General features: G+C 47.8%; 1 protein-coding gene across 3 annotated transcripts in view; it reads right to left on the reverse strand.

Annotated features, from left to right (window-relative positions):
• Window positions 1-25,026, reverse strand: part of kcnab2b (potassium voltage-gated channel, shaker-related subfamily, beta member 2 b) — a 114,463-nt gene that overhangs the window by 75,648 nt on the left and 13,789 nt on the right. Inside the window, exon 1 of one of the 3 annotated variants that reach the window (XM_036532561.1) lies at window positions 20,757-21,035. The exons of 1 other annotated variant lie outside the window; for it this stretch is intronic. The gene's annotated coding sequence lies outside the window, so the exon portion shown is untranslated. Of the gene's footprint in view, window positions 1-20,624; window positions 20,669-20,756; window positions 21,036-25,026 lie in introns of those variants that run through there. One more of the 3 variants, XM_036532563.1, reaches the window with a different exon arrangement.

Here is a 25,026-nt window from a genome sequence, read left to right on the forward strand (position 1 = left end):
CAGGCCAAACAAAGGCGACTCAGATCACACCGTTTAGAGCCCAGGCACAATTCAAGGTCCGTTTTGCAGCTGAGTCACCTGAAACGGGCTTTCTGTAAATTTAGACAAAAATCATGCAGATCTTCCCCCTCGTGTGGCCCTGTAGTTCAGTGCCCACTAAAGCCCACCTGCTTTCTCCTCTCACCCCCTCTTCTCTCCTCTCCCCCCTCCACTCCTTCTCTCCTCTCCCCCCCCTTCTCTCCTCTCACCCCCTCTTCTCTCCTCTCACCCCCTCTCCTCTCCTCTCACCCCCTCTCCTCTCCTCTCCTCTCACCCCCCTCCTCTCCTCTCACCCCCTCTCCTCTCCCCCCTCCACTCCTTCTCTCCTCTCCCCCCCTCTCCTCGCCTCTCACCCCCTCTTCTCTCCTCTCCCCCCCTCTTCTCTCCTCTCACCCCCCCTCCTCTCCTCTCCTTCTCTCCTCTCGTCTTCTTCTCTCCTCCCTGCAGTGGAATTTTCCGTCCAGCAGTGATGGCACAGCGAGGGAGTTTTCCACCAGACAGGAAACACAATACAGCAGATGCAGTGCAGTAAAACATTTGGGGGAAGGATTCTGGGGTTGGTGCAGGGAAAGTGAAGCGTCAACGTTTCGCCCTGCGCTCCCGGCAGGGGTGGAGCTGAGCGGGGAAGATAGGGCTCCTCCATCCTCTGTCTGTCTATCTGCAGCCCGCCCACCACACCTTCTCTCTGCCCCTGTCCCAAATTCAGCCACCCCGCTGCGCCCGCGCCCCATGTGGCATCGCTCCGGCCTGCGCGCCCATAAACACAGTCACGCTGCATTTCGCCCGGATTTGTGCGCGGTGCACGAAAACCGCTCCATTTCCTGCTTGCAAAAGCCCTCGGAACCTCTGATGTCACGTCCCATAAAAAGAGCCGCGAATGCGAGCTCGCCTGCTCCCGCCAGAGGACACGCCTGTGCGCCTCCCACAGGGCCAGCGTTAATGAGGAGGAGTGCGAATCCCACCTCCAGCAGTGTGAACCTCATCCCTGCGTCAGGCCCTCCTCTTTCACACGGCCTCCTGCGTGTACGGCAGCAGCCCTGAGCCTGACATAAATGTACACAGACGGCCCCCTGGCTGCAGGGGGAGCTACTGCTTGTTATCACTTTGTCCCCTTATTTGATGAGAAACGGTCTGCAGCGTGCCGACTGACGAATGCCGTCAGCGTGCCGAATCACCTGCTGCTTCTGATTGCTCGGGCTTTGCGCATACATTATCTCTGTCCACAACACACTAAGTGTGCCAGTTCATTCTACTGAATTAAAAAATACAAAATGATATACCATTGTATATGGAGCTTTTAGAAACACAAAACCATTCAAGAAAAGTTTATCGTCTTCAAAGTACTGAATATGGAGGAACATGGAGTTTGGAAAGTTCTCCATGAACAGACGGACACCTTTTGGATTTAATCAATGCGCATTAGAGGCATCTCATATTGCTAAATGGATCTTTCAGCGCTCTGAGGAAACCTAACACTGTAACTGAAACTGCACCGGAAACTGGCACCTCTAGATGAATCTGTAAATCTATCCCTGATTGAATAACCACTCTGCGACTCTATGAAGCACATCAAATAACAAGCAAAAGCCCTGTCATTTAGACAGCATTCCCTCATTCCACACAGCTGTAAAGAATGAAGGACCAGAGTCCACATTCACTCCACGCCTGTGGGTCAGTCAGTTAGCCGCAGCTGTGCTGCAAATCAGAGCTGTAGGCCAACATGTTACAATATATATCATGAGGTCAGACGTCTTAGTTTGTCATCATTGTGAGGGAACATAACATAATAATGACATTAGTTTTTTGGTTGGCATATTCTCTTTCTACTTGTGTCTTAGCTTGCTCTGGCTTGTTTTCTTTGTGTTACTGTTCCCACTCCCCTCAGCACGGTGGCTCAGTGGTTAGCACTGTTGCCTCACAGCAAGAAGGTCCTGGGTTCGAATCCTGGCTGCCCCAAGCCCTTTCTGTGGGGAGTTTGCGTGGGTTTCTGCCAGGCGCTCTGGTTTCCTCCCACCACCAAAAGACATGCATGTTTACGGTTAATACTCCTGACGGTGTCCTTGACCAAGGCACTGGCAAAAGAACTGGAGTTGATCCCCGGGCGCTGCACTGCAGCCGCCCACTGCTCCTAGCTCCTGGTGTGCGTGTGTGTGTGCTCCTGGTGTGTGTGTGCTCACTGCTCACTGTGTGTGTAGGACGGGTCAAATGCAGAGGATGAATTTCCCCATGGGGGACCGATATACTATTAGTATTAGTAAAGTATACGATTATTATTATTATCCATTATTTACTGAAGCAGAAGCCAGATATTTACTGAAACAATTCCTGCTGAGCACCTTGCTCAAGGGCACAGCAGCAGTGCCCCTGCACAAGATTCAAACCTGCAAACTACGTCATTTTCAGTTCCCACACCGCTACGCCACGCTGCCAAAACTGCTGCATCTGAAATTCCACCTTTTTTAAGACTGTGCAGTATTCTGCAGAACAGAGGCTTTAATGAGCTATGGGGTCCCCACAGGAGGTCAACAGTGTGGTGCCCCATGTGGAAAACTGATCTCAGATCAGTCCTGTGGGGTGCAGTGCCCCCTGCCTGGCAGTATGATTTTCAGGGCAGTGCAACTGGTAACTGAAGATCCTTAACCCGAGGTCATCACTGAAAGGTTCAGATGGGAGTGGAAAAACATCCACAGTGCTTCAGTTCAAATAACAGGGTTTGTTTTCCAAATGTTTCTCAGAGCATGGACGGTTTCGGCCCCCACTAAAGCAGGTGGGCTCTAACAATGATTTCAGGGACTAACACTTGGCTGCTGTAACCACCATAATGCTTATCAACACAACCGATCAAAGTGAAACATCGCTATGCACCACCAACAAATCCAAGGACATTAAAACTCCTTTCTCTACTGTACAGCTGGAACAATGGCAGCCTTCACCACGCAAATACAGACACACACAGAGGCAGAGATGCTCATAAAGGTATCCCCTCTCAGAGAACAGCGAGGATGCAGGTCAGAGGTCTGGATTTCAAACTGCAGGGTGACTCGCCCTGCTCATCACCTCTCACAGCAGTGTGTGACAGAACAAACATTGCTACAACACTCCATCTGCGATCCTGCTGTGTCTGCTGACCTTTCCCTGTGCAGGGAGACGCAGCGGCATCCCCTCGCCGGCGTGGAGAGATGCTCCCGCAGGCATCAGCAGCAACATGGGCCAAGAGCCACGAGCACATGCCTGTGTGTGTGTGTGTGTGTGTGTGTGTGTGTGTGTGTGTGTGTGTGTGTGTGTGTGTGTGTGTCTGTCTGTCTGCGTGCGTGTGTGTGTCTGTCTGTCTGTCTGCGTGCGTGCGCCTGTCTGCGTGCGTGTGTGCATGTGTGTGTGTGTGTATGTATGTGTGTGTGTGTGTGTGTGTGTGTGTGTGTATGTGTATGTGTGTGTGTGTGTGTGTGTGTGTGTATGTATGTGTGTGTGTGTGTGTGTGTGTGTGTGTGTGTGTGTGTGTGTGTGTGTGTGTGTATGTATGTGTATGTGTGTGTGTGTGTGTGTGTGTGTGTATGTGTATGTGTGTGTGTGTGTGTATGTATATGTGTGTGTGTGTGTGTATGTATGTGCGTGTGTGTGCGCACATTTCTGTGAGTGCATCTGTATGTCCGGCTCTTTCTTTGTGTAAATATATACCGGTGAATTTATTGCTTTTACGTTTCCCCCAGTTTGCACATCAGCCTCAGCGTCCGCACACACAGGAGCACTGGGGTTATTCTCACTCAGCAGTGCACCACGGTGCAGCAAACAGCAACAGGAGGACGGGCGTGTCTGCACTGATGCAGGCTCACAGGTGCCTGACCGAGGAGGACGGGCGTGTCTGCACTGATGCAGGCTCACAGGTGCCTGACCGAGGAGGACGGGCGTGTCTGCACTGATGCAGGCTCACAGGTGCCTGACCGAGGAGGACGGGCGTGTCTGCACTGATGCAGGCTCACAGGTGCCTGACCGAGGAGGACGGGCGTGTCTGCACTGATGCAGGCTCACAGGTGCCTGACCGAGAACACCGAGACAAGAAAATCCCGCCAAGACACACACCCCTACTGAGGAGGAATGAAGGTGATGTGTTACACTGCTGTCGGCTGCTGGTCACCGGCTGCTGGGCTCAAACCTGGACTGCAGGGTGCGTGTGTGTGTGTGTGTGTGTGTGTGTGTGTACGTGTGTGTGTGTGTGTGTGAGTGTGTGTGTGTGACACTTTTTAAGTGTTCTAAACTCCCACGAGATGGTCATATATAGGCTGATGTCAGGCTGCAAAATTTGCGCAATGTGTGCGGTGACTGAGAACTGAGCAGTGACCTCGTTCTTTCCTGCAGGGCTTTTAATACATCAATGTCACGCATGGTATCAGTGCACACTGCTCAAAGCACAGCACCATTTCTCATTTACAGTCCAGAAAGTTTCCCGAAAGCAGAAGTGGTGCATAACAGTAACTACTACACTCTCTCTCTCCCTCTCTCTCTCTCTCTCTCTCTCTCTCTCTCTCTCTCACACACACACACACACACACACACACACACACACACACACACACACACACACACAGAGTTTGGGAAACAAATACCCATGCTCTCCAAGGTGGAGTTTGTGCCTACACTAATGTTTGTCACCATTATTCCCATCTGAACCCTGCTTTTGCAATACTGTACATTGTAGCCAAGCCAATTAAGCACAATCTGAATTTGAATCTGAAGGACAGAATTTGAATTTTCAAGGACAAAGGAAAGGACAAAGGAAAGAGGTTAGAAAAAGACAGAGAGGAAGATACAAAATAGGAAAGCAAAGAGAAGAAGAGGGAGGACAGAGAAAGGACACAGGTATAGGAAGGATAGAGGAGAAAGAAAAGAGAAAGGAGAGAAATGCAGAGGAGGGGGATAGATAGAAGGTAGAGAGAGAGAAATGGGGGGTCAACAGAGAGAGGATAGAGAAAGGGAGGAAAATTAAAGGACAAAGAGGAAATGAAGAAGAGATGGGGGGGGGGGGGGGGGGGGCTTCTTCAGGTTGTCCTCCACAGACGCTGGCCGGAGAGAGAGGATTACATGGAGGCGCAGTAACTCATCCGGACACGGAGCGGCTAGATTAGCCTCTCATTCCACCCCTCTCTGCTGCGCCCCGTCATTCTTCTCCACTCAACCCTGACGGAGCCGCGGCGAAGGCGAGAGGCAGCGGTGGGGCCCGGGCGGCATGGCGGCCTGCGTGGGCCCGTGACGCTACGCTGCCTCTGACCTTCAGCGCAATCTCACTCCCGCAGCGCCGCACCTCCCACACACACACACACACACGCCCCCCCGTGCAGCGCCGCTCCCCCATCTGCATGAATAAACACATGCTAATGCTACCACCACATCAGCGCCTCCACCACACTGAGGAACAGCTACTCTTTACTAACACCATGAAACACTGCAAACGTATCACTGTAACAGCGACAAGGGCCGGTTTTGTTATGTACTCCACTTCAGTGATGACCTGAATAAATGTAATTCTGCTAGCCTTATGATTGATATGACTAAGGGAAAGCACTATTACGTTGACTACTGACTACTTCAATGGCTACATGATTGCTCCGACTAGACGGAGTGGTAATATATACACATATTAGACATTCATGTATTAATTCTCCTTCAGTTCAGTCCTGAAGGTCACAGAGGAAGTGGCACATGCACGAGGAAACAGGCGCCAGGTTCGCCATGGCCATGTTCTTAGCACAATCTGTACCTGAGTCTGCCCACAGAGCTGCCCACTGACACAGCCTGCCGCACAGCCAGATCCCGGACCCCGCCGGGACACACACGCACACACACACACACACACACACACACACACACACACACACACACACACAAACACACACAAACACACACACACACACACACACACACACACACACACACACACACACACAAACACACACACACACACACACACACACACAGACACACACAGACACAGCCTACCACACAGCCAGATCCCAGGCCCAGCCAGGATGCACACGCACACGCACACGCACACACACTCTCGACATATAAATGCCTACATATAAACAGGCACACGTGCATACACATATGCACACACATCCCTCTTACCAGCAAAATATGCTACAGTCCAGGCAATGATCAGGCTGACATATGGAGTTATTGATGTCTTCCCTGACAGATAAGAAAACACACACACTGATTTTAGCCGCCTCCTGCCTTCAACATCCATTTAAAAACACTGTGGGCAGGTCTGTCCACGGATGAACTTCTGATGCACTTTACTTCAGCTTCCGCAATACCTCAGGCAGCTGAGATCTGCGTGCGCTTGCCTGAGCAACCGCTCCTGAAAAGCATTACTGTTATTCTCCAATGCTGAAAATCAGGTATAAACTGTAAACAAACATCAAAGACTATTCAGCAGTAGCACTATACTAGACTTTATGTACTCTGCAGCGACAATTATGTTTCTGCAATTGTTTAACAAGAAGCTCCACCACCTTAAACAGTGTCGTCACCCCCCCCCCCCCCAAACTCCTAGCCAAAACAGGAAGAAACAAACCGGCTCCTTGGTGACAACTGCAAAGCATCCTACATGGCCCCTGATGCAGTGCGTGCAGCGGAAGGCCTCCATCTCTGCAGGGCCTGCTCAGAATGCTGAGGCACAGTCTGAATTCCCATCAGTATCACGTCAGCTTACACAGCACCTGCATCCTACAAAGCAAACCGCCTGTCCCCTGTCAGTCACTGCACACTGACACAGCGCGGGAGCACCCGGGCCTGCCACAAGCCTCTGCAAGGAAGAGGCACGGGAAAAAGCACAGAACTGAACCATTTTCACACAATAGTAGCGCCGGAGGCCATTTCAAAATGTCACTCACCCATTCTGCAAGGTTCATTCTTAACAACAACAAAAGAGTCAATCAGTTCATTTTTTTTCCTTTTAACTTAGGAAAACATTTTTCAATGATCATGTGTAGACTTTTGATAAAACGAGTGTGTAACTGAGTCTAATAACTACTTCTATTTTATGTAATGTTTACTGGACAACAGTGTTTTATTTTTTACATTTGATTGAATATCCCAAGCAAAGTTCCACCAATTGTTGACTTTTTTGGGGGGTTTGCCATGTTAAGTGAAATCTGACAGCAATGTGAGACGGGCATCTTTCCCTTCAAAACCAATGCTTCTGCAGACGCGTTAGCCGCAACAGGCTAAACCGTCAGGTAACCGCTCCTGTTAATCCCGACGGCCGGTGTATATTGACAGGCTGTGGAGTAAATGCGTCCGGCGCTGACACGTATGGCGCTGCCGTGTTTTATTATCGACTTCCCGCCCGCGCCCATGCAATTCGCGTCAATTGTGCTGCGTGTCACAGTAACCGATGGCAGCGCAGAAACCCGCACACGCCGCTGATTTACGGCGGCAGCTGCTCAAAGCCGCCCGCACCGCGCACACGCAGCGGGCTCATTACGGGTCAAACTGCGCTCAGCGTCATACATCAGAAGCCATCCGCCTGCCATTACTCTTGTGCACTGCCCTGTACAGCGCTTCCCGGCGTCTCCTGTAAACATGTGCAGTGATGTGCCGTGCACCAAGTTTCCGTAAAATGTAGCAATACAAAATAAAGATTTATTTCACAGAAATAATTGCAGATCTAAAACCTAAAATCATCTTACCAAATTCTAATTCTAACCATTTAGTATGACAGTTTGATTCTGACCGTGGAGAGCAGAGTGCGCGTACCTGTCCAATAGAACAAAACAGAAATTCCAGGAAATAGCGCACATTATGCATGACAGATTTGCGGACGCAAAATCATATCTTCCATATACATTTTGTGCAGTTTTAGAATAATAAAGAATTTTAACAAGTAAGGCACAAACTATCCTTCCTTTCATGTGCTACAAGGGGCTTCATGTCAGCACTGTATGCCTCCGGGATGAAAATGAACAGCTACTTCACATACATCAATGACATACTCCATACCATTAAAAATGCAAATATAGGCAAGTGAGAGTCACATTAATACTCATAACCTTCTCTTTCTAACCAAAGATAAATGAACTGCTCCCAACATTTTCCACCGCAAGTGCCAACTCTCAGACAGAAATTACAATAATAAATGAATCACGTCTGCTTTTGTTTGGGGGTAACAACACGTGACACAGAAAGTGGAACACGATGTCAGGGAACGCTTTGCTTCTGGTGGCTTCACAGAGCACGGCACAGGAAAGAGCGAGATGTCGCATATTCCATTTACTGTGACTGGACAGTCATCTCCGTGTGTTTCACACTGTGAGCTGTCGCTGCCATTGTTGGAGCCACAGATGTGTTCATTTGCCATCTTCTCACACGGCAGTGTGGCATAGCGGTTAGGGGCAGGACTTGTAACCGAAAGGTTGCAGGTTCGATTCCCCACAGAGGCACTACTGCTGTACCCTTGGGCAAGGAACTTAACCCATTACATTACATTACAATACAACCCAGAATTACCTCAGTAAATATCCAGCTCTATAAATGGCTAACATGTAAAAAGTTGTAACCTTTGTAAGTCGCACTGGATAAGTGTCATCCTATCCTGTGTCATCTTATTGTCATCTGATAAATGACAATAACGGAAAATCTTGCAGGTGCATGGCCTGAGACAGTAAACCCATCGCCAGCATATGAACGTGGGCAATATCAGAAATTTCTGTTACCAACGCAAACACTGTAGACAGGGGATGGACGGATGGAATGCAGGAGCTGGGTGTAATAGAATATCTGTGGCTACCAGCTGCTTGGAATTTCATTTCATTGCATTATACTCGTCCTCACGCTTTGTGAAGGTCTACAAAATAATTCTGGATGTAGCATATTGTAGCTGTAAGCCACATGAGAGGAAACTGTCCGCAGGTATTTGCGAGACTGACCACGGTGCCCTTTAATGTCTGTGTGTTTCACATCACCTGGGGGCCTTACCTAATTAAATTAGCTGTTTGACAACTCTTCCTATTGATCCTGAAGGACTGAAATACACAGTACAGTAAAGGGACCAACACGACCTGCAGCCTGCAGTCAGGATGTTCAAGCTGGAACACTGCTGACAAACAGACTGCGGGCATGCTGTAATGAGAGGGTTAGGAAGCCGGCCAGCGCTTCTCTCAAAAAACAAAAAACAGATGGAATAAAACATACAAAAACAAATATTTTTTTAAAAAATACCAAACACCAAACCAGACTTGAGCCAAAAATCAGCAGCCCTCCGCCACACACCTGTGTTACAATGACCCAGATTATGGCATATTGTGACTCATTAACCAATAGCAGGTTCGTGTACCAATCGCAGACAATGACAATTAGACAAAGACAAGCTGTTTGCAACGAAACTGACAGAATGCAGACCTGTTACTTGGTAGGATAAAAAAATGGAAGATGGAGCATCATTAGAAACAAACGGAAATTGCATTACACAATTACAATTACACAAACAACTACAATTACACAAATATTCAACAGTTTTTGGAACAGGTGAAGTATCCTCACTCACAGAGGCAATTAACTTAAAAGGTATCTTGTGGAAAAAAACAGAGGTAATCACCCATTCCTTAGTTATAGCGGGCTACTTCTGTTCAATTGCTGTCTCCTTTTGAGGCTTGCCGAACCTACCACTTGTAAATATTCTTTTTAAATAGCCAGTGTAAGGGAATAATACAAGATGCTGCAAAAATACAGAAGCTGTTCATCTGGTCCACCACTCCTCCTCCTTTACTTTATATACACAAATACAGCAAAATCAAAGCTACTACCAACAATACCCGCAAACTACACTACACTTTCTCATACACCTCTCAGTATAAAGTCTTGCCTTTTTTGTTATCCATAATCTCTTCACAGTTTTTTTATTATAAATTGGGAATCTAAAAACAAGAAGAAGATATTACTATTACAATAATGCCTGGCCCCTACTGGCTGTGATGTATTCACCAACTGATGACTCGTTTGTAGGCATTAATGCCACAAGGTCATTTCCACCAGGTTTGCGATGATGTGCTCGCCACTCACTGCTTTGATCAGTCGAGATATATTTAGGGAGCAGATGCTGCAATTATGCAACATGTTTGCTCCCCCACATGACACACTTATCAGTTGGTAAATATGTGTAAGGCACAACCCCAAGGCATGCAGCTGGTCTGAGTGAGTCTGAGGATAAACAAATCCTGCATATAATTCAGTCTCATTTTTTAGTACATAATGAAACTTGCCTATATGTTGTAAATGATGTTTCTTAAAGCAGAAGGAGCTAAAGGGGTCACTTAAACTGAGATTACTCTCCACTCTGGTCAGTCCCACAGCAGTCTGATGGCATCTGCTCCTGACACTAACCCTATGACAATGCTATGAGCTCCAGACATGGAAAGGACTGCACTGGCCGGGAAGAGAGAGAAAGAGAGAAAAGGAGCGGAAAGGGAGGGGGAAAAGGAAAAAAGGCAGAGCGAGGACAAGAGAAACGAAGAAAGACAGAGGGACAGAGAGAGGACAGAGTGGTAGAGAGGGAGAAAGCATGAGAAGGGGGCCGGAACAGAAGAGGGGCTGGCTGACTTATCGCTGAGTAAAGCTGTAGCTCAGTGCTCTGCAGCTGGTTTCCGACCAATCACGGAGCAGCTGCACAGCCAACCCCGCCAATGGGATGAGCTCCGTGTCTGTTGCAACGTGAGGGGAAAAGGACCTGTAGACTGTGACCCGCGTCCCTCGTTTCCGCCGTCTCACGGCTGTACGGCGGCGTTCAGCGGGGTCAGCGGCCGCGGCTGGTTACGCTCCGCAGCAGACGAGCACGACGCGGTGGCCCCCGGGCTGCGGCAGCGCAACCACGGAAACGACAGCGTGAGGGGGGGGAGACGACGAGCTCGGACGCACTGTGCCGCTCGGAGCGGACGGTGCGGGGAGGCTGGGGCGGCACAGATAACGGGAGAGAGGGAGGCACCGGCTGCAGTAAAAACTGCATTTGCATTTTATCAGCCGCTCGGAAATCCGCCGCTGCCCACGCGGGGGCTTTGAGCGCCCACAGCCTCAGGTTTTCACTCGTCCCCTCGGCGCTCTGAGCACTCGTCATTAAGCACACAATAACGCGCTGATTTCACAGGGAAACCACCACCACATGCACTACTACTGCAGATTGAGAACACTAGGAGCAGAGAGCGTGTGAATGCTCTCACGCTCTGTACGTCTACAGCGATAACAGACATGGTGTACTCTGTGCGTTTATAATGATATCCTGCCAGTAAAGAATGTCAGGATCCAGGTATGTCATCATTAATCTTGTCTGTTTAAGTTCATTTTGCACAGTGGACAAAAAGAAAACACTGGCACAGAGGAACAGTAGGGAATCTTAAGGTGGGGTCTTTTCTAACATAATAACATTTGAAATTTGAGCCAATACTGCTGAATTTCTCTACAGTGGCCCATTAAAGACGGTGATTAACCAGGCTAGTTAAATATGAAAAGAGCAGTCGAACAGCACGCAGCCCCGCGGCGAAACGCACCAGAACGTCTGCATGTGGAGCAGGCCCTGTGATGCAGCGCGTGAGTCATACGTGTGGATATATGGAATTGGACAGATCATCTGTGCATGTTTCGCCTGCGTTTATAAATAGACGTGGCCCGTTCCTGGCAGTGATGGAGAGGGCTGAGGGACACGGCGCTCCGCCATCCTCTCGCATCATATTTTAAACTGACAGGCTGCTGAGAGGAGTCCTGAGTCCTCTGATAGCGTGCAGCCTCCGAAAAGCAAAAGGAGTGATGCGAGCGCTTGTGACAGGCCATGCCTTTCAACAACGGGCAGTGGGTCAGGTTAAGTTTCAGGTCACTTGTGTCTGGACATTTTGAGATGTCTTAGCCTGGGAAGCCCTGACCAGACAGGGGCCACAGCGCCCAGTTACACCACAGCTGTGCACCGTGACAGTCAGCCGAGCCCTCCAGGTGTGCGGGCCTGTCTATGTGTCTGAACAGGGGCCGGTCTGACAGAACTGTGTGTGAGTAAGTGTGTGTGCATGAATGAAAGTGTGACAGTGTGTGTGCATGCACGTATGAAAGTGTGATAGTGTGTGTGTGCGTGTATGAAGGTGTGAGAGAGAGCGCGTGTGCATGTATGAAAGTGTGGGAATGTGTGTGTGCGTGTATGAAAGTTTGAGAGAGAGCGCGTGTGCATGTATGAAGGTTTGAGAGAGAGCGTGTGTGCATGTATGAAAGTGTGGGAGTGTGTGTGTGTGTGCATGTATGAAAGTGTGGGAGCGTGTGTGTGTGTGCATGTCTGAAAGTGTGGGAGTGTGTGTGTGTGCATGTATGAAAGTGTGGGAGTGTGTGTGTGCATGTATGAAGGTGTGTGAAAGTGTGTGTGTGCATGTATGAAGGTGTGTGAAAGTGTGTGTGCATGTATGAAGGTGTGAGAGAGAGCGCGTGTGCATGTATGAAAGTGTGGGAGTGTGTGTGTGCACATATGAATGTGTGTGAAAGTGTGTGTGTGTGCATGTATGAAGGTGTGTGAAAGTGTGTGTGTGCATGTCTGAAAGTGTGGGAGTGTGTGTGTGTGTGCATGTATAAAAGTGTGTGAGTGTGTGTGAGTGTGCATGTATGAAAGTGTGGGAGTGTGTGTGTGCACGTATGAATGTGTGTGAAAGTGTGTGTGTGTGCATGTATGAAGATGTGTGAAAGTGTGTGTGTGCATGTATGAAGGTGTGTGTGCGTGTGTGTATGAGAGTGTGTATAACAGTGTGTGTTTGCGTTTGAGAGAGATGGTGGGTGTGTGGGTGTGTGTATGAGAGTATGTGTGTGTGTAACAGTGTGTATAACAGTGTGTGTTTGCGTTTGAGAGAGATGGTGGGTGTGTGGGTGTGTGTATGAGAGTATGTGTGTGTGTAACAGTGTGTATAACAGTGTGTGTTTGCGTTTGAGAGAGATGGTGGGTGTGTGGGTGTGTGTATGAGAGTATGTGTGTGTGTAACAGTGTGTATAACAGTGTGTGTTTGCGTTTGAGAGAGATGGTGGGTTTGTTGCACTGAGTGTGCTCCTAACAGCCCTAAGAGTAACTGTCAGGAAAATCATAGGAGCAACTCATACACTTAAGACTGTGCTTTGAATGGCTGCTAGGAAATCCACACGATGCTCATGAACACACAGGTTTACACCATGGGAGTGGAGTGGACATCCTCATTAGTTCAGCCCATAATTAATGTCATCATTGCTCTCCACGTAAGAATGATCTGCCAATTAGGAACATGGTGGTGAGGACTATACTGAACAACGCACAATTCTCCATTTTTGTTACAAATGAACTCATTCTAATTGACCCATAATTTCTACACTTTCTCTCTGCACATTAACTCAATGCAGCTTTTCATAGCTAACCTCTGAATTGCATTGCCAGTAACTACGTTGCCAGATAAAAAAATTGCCTTAAAAAAATCGAACTACAAAAAGATACTACTCAATTCAAAGTAATGTGTTTAGTACAAAATGAATGAAATACTAATCTAACCAGTGTGCTTAGCTACTCCGGGACGTTGTATACATATTTAATTCATTCATAGTAGATTACAATGAATTACACCAGCCATGATGTGCAACAGTCATCAGTGTTTCTGACAGGGATTATAAGGGCACTGATTGCATATTTGCATATTACTCTGGCTGCTATATTCAAGTCCCCATTGAACAGAAGTGACTTAAACAGCCTTCATACATGTTCATATATATAGACATGACACAATTCATCAGCAAAAAACATTCAGCACCACAGTGGATATAAACACTAAAAAACAAAAAAGCAATAAAAAAATGGAAAGATTGCAGGCAAGTTGATTATGTGGTCCTGGCAAGGCAGGTGGAGGAAAGGGAAAGACAGTAAGGAAAATGAACACTAGTCTTTGAAACAAACTGCCAAAAGTTGATGCTACCTTCACTGCGTATGGACTAGTTTGAGAGGACATGGTTTGATGTACTATTTAAAAAAGGATTTTTAAAATCTACTACCCTGTTTTAAGTGTATACTTATGGCAGTCATTGATTACTTTCAGGCAGATTCTTAAAGGTTTTTTGTGTGCATGTGCAGATTATTGTACAGATCGACCTAGTCAACAACACCTGTGCACAGACTCTGTAAGATCCCGCCTTTAAGTCAAGCACGGCTGAAGTTCAGGGATGGCCAATGGCAGGCCTCCCTGGGGTTGCCGCCTCCCACCTTGGTTAGCCTCCAGCTGCAGCCAAGTTGTGTGATGGGAGACTACAGTGGGCACAGAAATCCAACTGGAAATGCTGGAAGTGAATGAATTTCTAGGCAATTTAATTTCTTCCTTGCCTAGTTTGTTATGCGAACACCTGACACCTGTAAACTTATTTGTAATTATGTATCTAGCATAATGCTACATTGCATTTTTTAGTTATTTGTTACACAATTCGGTTTGCACTGCTATGCAATACAGACTAAGTCAGACATATTGCTCATAATGTCACTTGTTTCAACACCATTCTGTGCTTATGTGCTCTGTGAAACTTCACGCCAGTGAAGTAAGTTTTTATTTAAGCAGTTTTAAAACTAAACCTTGACAAATTGGAATCATTGAGTATATTAAACCATTAATACACTGTGAAAATAACCCAGATAAGAAAGCATAAAATGCAAGCCCTAATTACGTATCGTGGATCAATGTAACCAGGTAAACATAACTACAAGACTAGTCCACTGAACTACTGTGCAGCCAGGCATGCCAGGTAATCCTATGTTGGCTGGGTGGAGGTAAACCACAGCTCTCTCCCCGGAACCAATTTGTTAGCCGGTGATTAGAGATGCTATCCTTTACTCTCTCCCGTGTCTCTCTAAATGAACGAATCGGTAAAATGCGTGCGATCCTGTTTCACGTCACTGAATATTTAATGGCAGTAACCCAAGAGGAAGCTGAAGCGCTGTGACACTGGTGGCACTGCTGGTGACATGCGGTGGGGGGGGGTGTGCAGCGCGGGGTCATCAATGTCCTCACCCCCCTTCCTCCTAAAAGCTCCCCCCCACACCCCTGTCATGCTGGTACTCCAATCACAAATGTCACTTTCATAAGGGCATTTATCTCTGTGTTCTAAATTCTAAATTCTAAAACCACTCTCTTCAGCAGCAGTCTGTTAACATCAGACCCATGGCAACATCATCTTATCACCTGTTACGTTGGCGTGCTGGATGCGCTTGATAAGACTGAAAGCTGAATTTCATAAAGCCTCGCAGTTCATGTCACAGGCAGTCGGTGTATCCACAGCCAAAACTCAAGTTGATTTACCCAGTTTTCTAATTTAGGAACAAGAGACAACATTCCACCCAGCACTTCCCTTTTTAGACACACAGAGGGAAAATAACTGTCTTCAAAGTTAGCTAGCTATGTACACATCATTGCAGCTACATGTATGACTGGCCATCCGGCCAACTTCTTGCTGTACACACTGCTATGAGGAGTGCTTTCAAAACTGTCAGATTTGATGTTAGACTTACCTGAACCAAATCCTAAACTGAATTCAACTTTTTCTGCTGCATTTTGCTGTATTATAAGGAACCAGTGAAAGATTCTGCTGAAATCTGAGTGAATTCTGCTTTTCAGCAATTCAGTTGTTCTGGCAAGACTAGTTTGTAGACAGGCATGTGTATTGCAATATTTTACCCATGAATTGTGTTGCAACACTATCTGTTTACTCTGATACCTCTGATTTACATCTGAGGAATCCAGTTCGGTGTCCATACAAACCATAAAATTAAAAACAAACAAGAACTTAAGCCTGTAACTTATTTTTAAATAGATGTACATATATTTGTAGAACTATGGCATGTAACAGTGTATGAAAATAAACAGGATTAACGATTCAACAAACGATTAAGATCTGGTCTGGTTTGGGGTCTGGTTATTCTGCTAAAGTATGAAGTAGTGTAATACAGATAATGACTCTGCTCTCAAACACAGACACCAGCAATAGGCAATCATACAGCAACCCCGACTGCAGTGCTTATCAGTAATACACTGATACCGATTGCATACATATTAGTAAAGGCCTCCAGCATTTGAGGGTTTGCAACCAATTGCATAGCATGCTCTCAATACAGCCATTTAATGTCTGAGCAGCACAGTAACATAGGATACAGCACATGCCATCTGCTGATGAGTCAAGCACCTAATTTACAGACAAGAAACACCAATTTAACAAGGGCACTCACAGGTGGACTATGATAAAGTCATAGCAACTGCGCATGTCATTTTTACACATTTATCCAAGGACGGCACGAGAACATGCCAGGTTGTGGAATCATTTTTCCGGAGCTGCGGAGTCGTAGCTCCTTGTAGCAGCGAGCGGATGGCCAGGAGGCAGATTCATCCGGCCCGCTCTCTTTGTGTGCTTTGCTGCGTGTCAGATGCTCTCTCTCCTCCAGGACCAGCCCTGAGATGGGTGTACATCAGCGCACCGCGGGCGTCCTGCCGCTTCCAGGTCGCTCGCGGCCTCGTCCTGACGTTCCGGAGACCTCGCTTACGTTTAGCGGAGTGCTGCGGGTCTCGCGGCTCGACCTAGCATAGCCTCGCCCCGTACGGGCTACGAGCTGGTGGGGCTGGGGGGCTGGGGGGCTGGGGGGCGGGTTGGGGGGGGAAGATGGGTTTGAAACACCCTGTGCTGTTAGGCAGGTGCACAATGCACCGGGGGCTGTACAGCGGGGATGGCGTGCAGCCTGCAGCTCCAGCAGCAGTTAACCCCGGGAGAGGAAGCTGCATTCCTGTCCTCCCACGCAGGCAGAGGGGCACTTCTCCACAAGCTCCAGCCCTTCCGGCCCTGCCAGCGCTCCGGGTGGACAGAGGGAGAGAAACGCTCGCAGTTTTCCATGCCTCAGCAAAGCTGTGACATGTCGCTGCTGATGTCAGGCTCTCACAGCAGAGGGCTTTCCGGGCGCTTTCGGGCAGAGTGCTGCAGTGGTCAAGGGACCCTGGGCTTCTAAGCAGAAGGTTGCACTGCTGTTGTGCTTCAGTAAAGGAACACCCATCAATCATTTCTATTATCTACTCATTTCTACTCTATTTTACTCTATTTTATTATATCACTCATTTCTCATTTTCATAGACACAAAACCAGTGGCCTACAACACTGGAAAAGAGAGAATCTATGTGCAGAAAGTCAGATTGCCTTTAGATATCAGAAAAAAGGCATAAATCCCAGTCCATCACCGCACAGCAGTTATCTGGGTGATATCTGCAAGCACTATTAGTCTTTATCTTGACATGACGTGATCATCAGACAAAACATCTAGACCTCTATTAAAAAGATGAGACTCGGAACATTTAGAGGCCATGGTGAAACCCAGGATCGCTCTTACTGGGAAAACACAGCAAGCACATACCTATGTCTATAGCGGACCCCTTCCCTGCCTCCCCTACTTTGAAATATTGTTCTAGACAGAGGTAGAAGGAACTGAACACAATGGGACTGAGCATCACAATTTGCAGGAAAGCAGAACCCTAAAGACAACAGGAGCACCAGCACCCTCTACACTCACATCCTGGCCCTTTACTGATGTTTACAACAACCAACAGCTTTAAGTGCTCTGATACACTCTGCTTTCGTTAGCAAACACGTTCATACTGTGTAGATGTGAGAGCCTGGCTATCCATGCAACTGACCGTCACTGATCTGTGATGTCCGCTGTTCCATGCTCACCTTTGCTCTTCTAAAATACAGGGGTCGTGTGAAATACAAAATTATTCAACCATAGCTTTCATAACAATGTTTTGCTAACAATACAGTGCATTTCATTTGTTTTCTGATTGTTAAAACATATTATTCCCAGCAAAACACTGCTTATTTGATCCATTTTACATACTCCTCAATATTAAATGCATTATAAGATCCAGTGTAGTGAATATGCAGTTCTTTACTGAGATGGAATCAGCAATGGTGATCTACTGTTATGCAGGGACCAATCTTGAGGAGACACCTGCAGAATAAATAGCACTAAGTACCTTCTAAATGGTTCCTCCTCCCCAGACATTAATGTGCCGGCGGAATTAAAGCCACGTCAATAATATCTGTGTGTAGATCTCAGCGCGAGGCGCGCTCGTTCTTTAATGCATTCTGGAGAGGGCACTCTGTACCTTTTAATAAGCTAATGCATCAGCAGACAATGAACAGGCAGGCAGGGCCGTCCGCTTGCCGGCTGCGGCAGAGTGAGGGACGTCTGCAAATGGCAGAAGCGCTCGGCAGCAGGGACTCGCCGCACTCACCTCCACCTCCGGAGGCCGCAGACGCTCCACCGGCTCAATCGCATTCCATTAAAAAAAGATCATCTAACACTCCACTGTGTAAAAGCAGAAGAACTATGATGAAGCGTAACAAAGGTTGCTGACACTAAAGAAAAAAAATATCACATTTAGTAAGGGCTGTTAAATGAAATACCAATACTTGTGGACCTTTTAATATTTTATGGGAATAAAATGCACTACATAGGAGTGCAATATATTGTCTAGCCTCGAGTATTGGAAATGGTGGGTTCCTTTTAAACTCGGAGAGAGCTCTGACATCATCTAATATGAAACGATCGTTCAGCGAACAAGCAGGCCCCGGGTGCAGAGAGCCCTTAATGCACCATCCGCCAAGCCAGCGATGCTGGCGGGAGGCACAGAGCCCCCTCTCCCCCTGTGACGGAGGTACAGCGTGGAGCGGGGCCGAAACACATTGAATCGCCACTGATTCGGTGAATCTGTGACCCAGGAGTTAAAGACAGGCAGCCGCAGCATTCAGGCTGAGAACACGGCTGACAGCTCGGGCGGCGGAAGGCGGCGGAAGGCAGCGGAAGGCAGGGGAAGGCGGCGGAAGGCAGGGGAAAGCGGGGGAAGGCGGGGGAAGGCGGGGGACGGCGGGGGAAGGCGGGGGAAGGCGGGGGAAGGCGGGGGACATTGGCAGACCTGTGAGGCAGCACCTGTTCACACCTGTAGGCGCCAGGCGCGATGATGCACGCGCCCTGCCCATCTGCCGTCCTCCGACTGTTTGCTAAACTGCTAATGAGCGGAGCAACACAGGCGAGCAGAGCCGGCGCACAGGCAAGAGAAGCAACACAGGCGAGCGGAGCAACACAGGCGAGCAGAGCCGGCGCACAGGCAAGAGAAGCAACACAGGCGAGTGGAGCAACACAGGCGAGCGGAGCGACACAGGCGAATGGAGCCGGCGCACAGGCAAGAGAAGCAACACAGGCGAGTGGAGCAACACAGGCGAGCGGAGCGACACAGGCGAATGGAGCCGGCACACAGGCGAGCGGAGCGACACAGGCAAGAGAAGCAACACAGGCGAGCGGAGCCGGCACACAGGCGAGCGGAGCAACACAGGCGAGCGGAGCCGGCACACAGGCGAGCGGAGCCGGCACACAGGCGAGCGGAGCAACACAGGCAAGCGGAGCCGGCACACAGGCGAGTGGAGCAACACAGGCGAGCGGAGCAACACAGGCAAGCGGAGCCGGCACACAGGCGAGCGGAGCGACACAGGCGAGCGGAGCGACACAGGCGAGCGGAGCGACACAGGCGAGAGAAGCAACACAGTCGCCTCTGCAGGCAGGCCCTTTACAAATAAACCACATCGTTAAAGAAAGAATGCAGAGAGCTTAACCACAGGAAAGTCATTCCACACAGGAAGTTTCAGCTGTGGCGACGCATGTGACAGATGTGACCTCGCCGGACAGGACGTGCAAGCGAGCGTCACAGTAATGGCACGAAAATTACCTAATAAACTACCTCAAAATCCGAAGATGTTCTGGGAAGACATTTTAATATTTCTATCAGCTATAAGAAGTTTGTGAGCAGCGCCGCAACATTAGATAAAATTCCATCGACTCAGAAACTTCCACTGTGATCCCTGCCTAGCATCCTGTTGCTACTGCTGCATTCAACTTACTGCACCAAAAACTGCACCCTGCAAAAAACGACCCAGATTTGGAAGTGAGCCCAAACCCAGCCAGAACAGCCCATTCCAAAACGCCCAATTCCCGGAAAGATCCAAAAAGCACAGTGACCAAAACGAACAACCAAAACTCCCAAAATCTGAGAGCTACACAAAGCACCGTGCGATAACAGGTGTTCTTCACATTTCAATTGCAATACAAATACGTGTTCAAAGTCTGGCAAGGTTCAGGGTAATGATGAATAAAAATGAGTGAGTCTGCAGTGTGAAGCCTGCGGTAGCTGCGACTGATGGGCAATACGGCATCTGAAGCGACAGGCTTCCTCTGGAGATGACAGAGGGATTAATAAGGTGCGCTTGACACCATTCGATTCCCATCCGTCCGCCCAGGATTCTCCCACCGCCGCGTTTCACCCCCAGCTGCACCGGATGGCGGGATGCAGCGATAAATCAGGCAGGAAAGGACATGCATTAAATATGACGAGCGCCGGGCGGCAGGCATAGCTATCCCCCGCGCAATACCGCCGCACCGTCGTCTCTCAATGCAGCAGGAGATAATACCTATCGGGAGACGGAGCCCGAGACGGAAAAAGGGAGAGAGAGAGAGAGAGGGAGAGAGAGAGAGAGAGAGAGATAACCTTGCTGAAGAGCACTGCTGCATTGCAACGTCTATCAGCACCGAACACGAGCCGTCAGATGAGTGCAGAGAATTCCCCCAGCACGACAGCAGGACCGCGGGCGGGAGAGACGGCGCCGCGCGGCGGACCCACCTCTGTCCTGTGCCGATTCCCGCGGAGATCCCAGCCTGGCGCGGACTGCGGAAGCCCGGGCGCACGGAGCGAGCGCGGGGGGAGAGAGAGAGGGAGAGGGAGAGAGGGAGGGACGCGGCCCGTCTTCCTGTGTCAGTGTGCGCGTCCGTGCACTCCCGGGGATGAGCATGTGTGTGAGTCTGTGAGCGCGGTGAGGGAGAGACGCCGCGGTGCGCTTTCTGTGTGCCAGAGTGTGTGTGTGTGTGTGAGCGTGAGTGTGTGTGTGTGAGAGTGTGTGTATGTGTGAATGTGTGTATGTGTGGCGAGCAAGCCCAGAGAGAAACTGAGAGTCACCAAGCTGTGCAGATGTTTAAAAAGCAGACCCCCCCCAACGCACTCAGCACCCCATACATACACGCCTCCCTCCCTTTCCACTGTCAGCGTTAGAGTAAGCATTCAGAGAGAGAGAACGAGGGCTTCTCCCAGTCAAATTAAATAAAAGGACGGGAAACACTGACTGATTTATTTTCTCTGGCTGAAATCCAGGAAAGGGTTTCTCTGATGATGGGAGAGAGACACAAAGAAGGAGCACAGCGGTACTACTACAGCACCGAAAAGAGAATATTATCGGCTTCAAAGCCTGACAGCGCGGGTTTCATTTCTTATCGGCATCAAAGAAAACGTTTTGGAAATTCAGGACTGAATTCAAAGCGCACAGGCATCCATGCAAAGGCAAAAAGAGGAGAAAACCGTGCACAGGCACAGTAACAACAGCAAGCAGTCAGCAAAACGCTGCTAACAACACAACAGCCATGGTTCAGAGATGCTCTCGTCATCATTTTGAGTCAGCACTGAACCCTGGAGCCCTGCTGTGCGCAGACGGTGCAGTTTCAGCATCACCTGTGCAGATGACAGCAGACAGGAGCAGATGGGCCGGGGGGGGCACGTGCAGGTGTCCCGTCAGACCCCGCCACGGTGCGCGGACCTCACGCCCCCCTCTGAAAGAACACAGGGCAAGGCTCACACCGGCAGCCCATCTGAAAGAAAACTGCCGCCCGGCTCCCCGTGCAAAATCTGGAGAGGCAGTTCTTCATGGGCTGGCTCAGCTTCCTGTCCCATGCATAACTGTGACGCCGTGGCCCAGCCATTGTCCCCACGTCAGCAGAAATACTAATATGGAGACATGTCCACATGGCATCTGTATCCGTGCCTGACATTATATTACTCTCATTAAGCAGACACTCTTATCCAAAGAAACATACTTTTATTACAGTTTTATCCATTTATACAGCCGGATATTTACTGAGGCAATTGTCGGTTAAGAGGCAAAACTGTGGTTAAGTACCTTGCCCGGGGGTGCCCCAGCAGGGAATTGAAACAACAAGCTTGCGGTTACGAGCCCTGTTTCTTACCACACGCTCTTATAACACACTGCTGCCCCTGCACCACACTGCCTCACAACCAGTTTCTCATACACTCAGAGCGGTCGGGCCATATCCAAAATTTCCTATCATCATAGCATCCTGATAAAACACTATCATATGCAACGATGTTGTTGTTCATATTTAAATATTTTTTTCTTATTATCTATCTTTACAGTGGACATACAGTACTACTACACAGCTTGTTTATGTTATTGTCTGGCTTACTGGAAAAGTTAACCTCATTTTCAGTTGAAATGTACTTAAAGTTTTATGATGTATTAATGGCTTACGACATTGTGTTCAAGCACATTATGTGAGAACATCACGGAGGGTTACACTATATTGTATGCACTGCATGTACTCTCAGTATTAAGAGGGTTATAATGTAGTTAAAAGTAAAGAGCTTTGTTCATTTTTTTCACTTCTTATTAACAACATTGACATTAATCAGTCTTAATTGGTTTTCTGGAACTTTAAGACTATACGATTGAAATTGCATTTAACAGCAATAAATGTTTTTGAAATGTCAATATTGCAAATATAAATATTTTCAACAGCAATTTTTTGACAACCAAAATAATGCATTCTGACTGGCTGGATGGCACGTGAGAATATCATATGTAGTCCACGATTAAGACATGATGCTAACACAACAAGGTTACTGACAAGGAATTAACCATACAACCCCCTACACACACACACACACACACACACCTGACCCAGAATGACATTCTTAGCTTATCAGCTTTAGCAGAGATTGGATTCCTTTCTTGGATGATGCACTACCATACAGCAGTAATCTACACTTTTGTTATGCAAAAATAAAAAGAGAAAACAAAGCCTAATATTTAAAATTATTTTAATCCAGAATGTGTAGCAACACAGTAACAGATTCTCACCTTCACCTTATTAGCCACACAGCACTGCATGACTTTTACAAAATGATCCATATGCTGCTATTTTAAAAGGCTTATGTAAGTCTGGCTGGTACCTCTTGTTATTGCAGGGGAGAGATGGGAGAATTTCCCCGCTGCATCTTCCTTGGACTGTAAATGGGAGCATTCTGTCTACAGTCTATGCTGACTTGACTTACATAAAGCAATCAATATCTCATTACGATGTATTTGTATACAGTAACATTTTTCATTCCGGCAAGGTCACTGTTTAATTACGTTAAAATCTGCATATAGCAATCAAGTGAAAATACTAATTAAATGCTATCTTAAATATCTGCTTGCTGCTGACCTGCGTAAAACAAACATGGCAATTAAGAAAACTGTTCTGAAAGCTACCCAGAGTCCGCTCTTCCTCCTCTCAAGCTCTTCTGCAGATAACTGGAAATTGCAGAGCCAAAATGGCCAGTGTAAGTCTTGGTTGCTGCTTTCATTTTCACCACAAAGGAGATGTTACACAACCCCATCATACAGCTGAGATGAAGATCTGCAGATGAATACAATTACTTCAAAATGAAAAATACAACTAAATTTTGTTGCACCTTATAGTTTCTGTTTCTCTTACAGGTGCATTGCTTATTTTTTCTTTTATGTGAAACTGCATTAAACCCATGTAGTGGTTTTACAGTGACTACTTGTGCATTTCCCCCAGATCCACTAAAAAGAGATAAAGCGTGAAAACCACGAACTGAGCTTATGCTATTTATACCTCCTCCCTCTCCCCTGGTGTGTTTAGCTGCAGCTTCTGAGCGGGACACTGCTGGCGTACCCTAAAGCAAGGTATCTGCCCTGAAGGCCTGCAGTCGATACCGAGCTGTATAAACGACCGACACGTAAAACGTGAGCCACGCGAGACTGCGGACGACGGTGTCTGCCAGGCAAAATCAATAACGGAACGTAAATCCAGCGCAGAAACATTTCAGCCCAACGTGCAAGGAAAGACGCAGACTCTCCGAGCAGATGCACAAATCCGTTGCTGGAAGCCCATTGAGGCTGTTTGACAAAGGATGCGCAAATACAAAGCCTTGAAGAGCACTGAAGGTGTCACCTCTGGAAGGAAGAAACAAAGAGAGGAGGGCACCGGGACGCAGCGGACTCGTCAAACCGCCCGGCCCGTTGTCTGCTTTCAGTACCGTTAATTGCGCTCACTCGGAATTGTTTTCCACCCAATTCCGTATGCAAATGATCAGTGTAATTTCTGCAGACAGAATGTGTGAAAAGAGTGCAATTGCCCATGAAATTCCTAAAAAAAAAAAAAAAACACTGTTAGAAGGGTACGCAAACAGCCTTGTGTTTACAGTTTGATGGAACAGGCTTCTTCAGACCCGCAGAACCGAGCCCCAGAATGAGAGCTGCAGAGCTAATGGATGTGGGCATGCTCAGAGGGAAAAGGGTGCCACTTCATTTACAGCACAAAAACTCCTGTTATTCGAGTTAAACACTGAGCGTCATTTAATTCTTTTAATCAGTCAATCAAGGTGAGGGAATCTGTACATTCATAGAAATTCAGGTAATTAGGATTTATGACGATTTGGCATCAGGGTAACCCTAACCATAACCCTAACCCTAAAAATGTAAAAAAAAAAAAATAATAATAATAAATAAAATTCCGATTTTAAAAAACTGTAGATGCTCTATATAGTAGTTGGCATTATGATTTGGCACCAGGCTGACACTTTGAGTGACATTTGCGATTATTACCAAAACAAGCATGCCTATCAACACTGGTCTGAGCCAAAACCTTTTCAGGAAAATTCCTGTATCTTTACGTCCCACTGAATGATGTAATAATGGAGCTTAAACGGTTTTGAACATCACATTTGTCTCTAACCTATTTTCACTCCATGATGAACAACGCTGGAAATGAACAACGTTGCAGTTCAAGATCCCAGGAGATCTCCAGGACAGCAGAAC

Source organism: Megalops cyprinoides, chromosome 7 (assembly GCF_013368585.1).
Source record: "Megalops cyprinoides isolate fMegCyp1 chromosome 7, fMegCyp1.pri, whole genome shotgun sequence".
Taxonomy (NCBI): Eukaryota; Metazoa; Chordata; class Actinopteri; order Elopiformes; family Megalopidae; genus Megalops; species Megalops cyprinoides.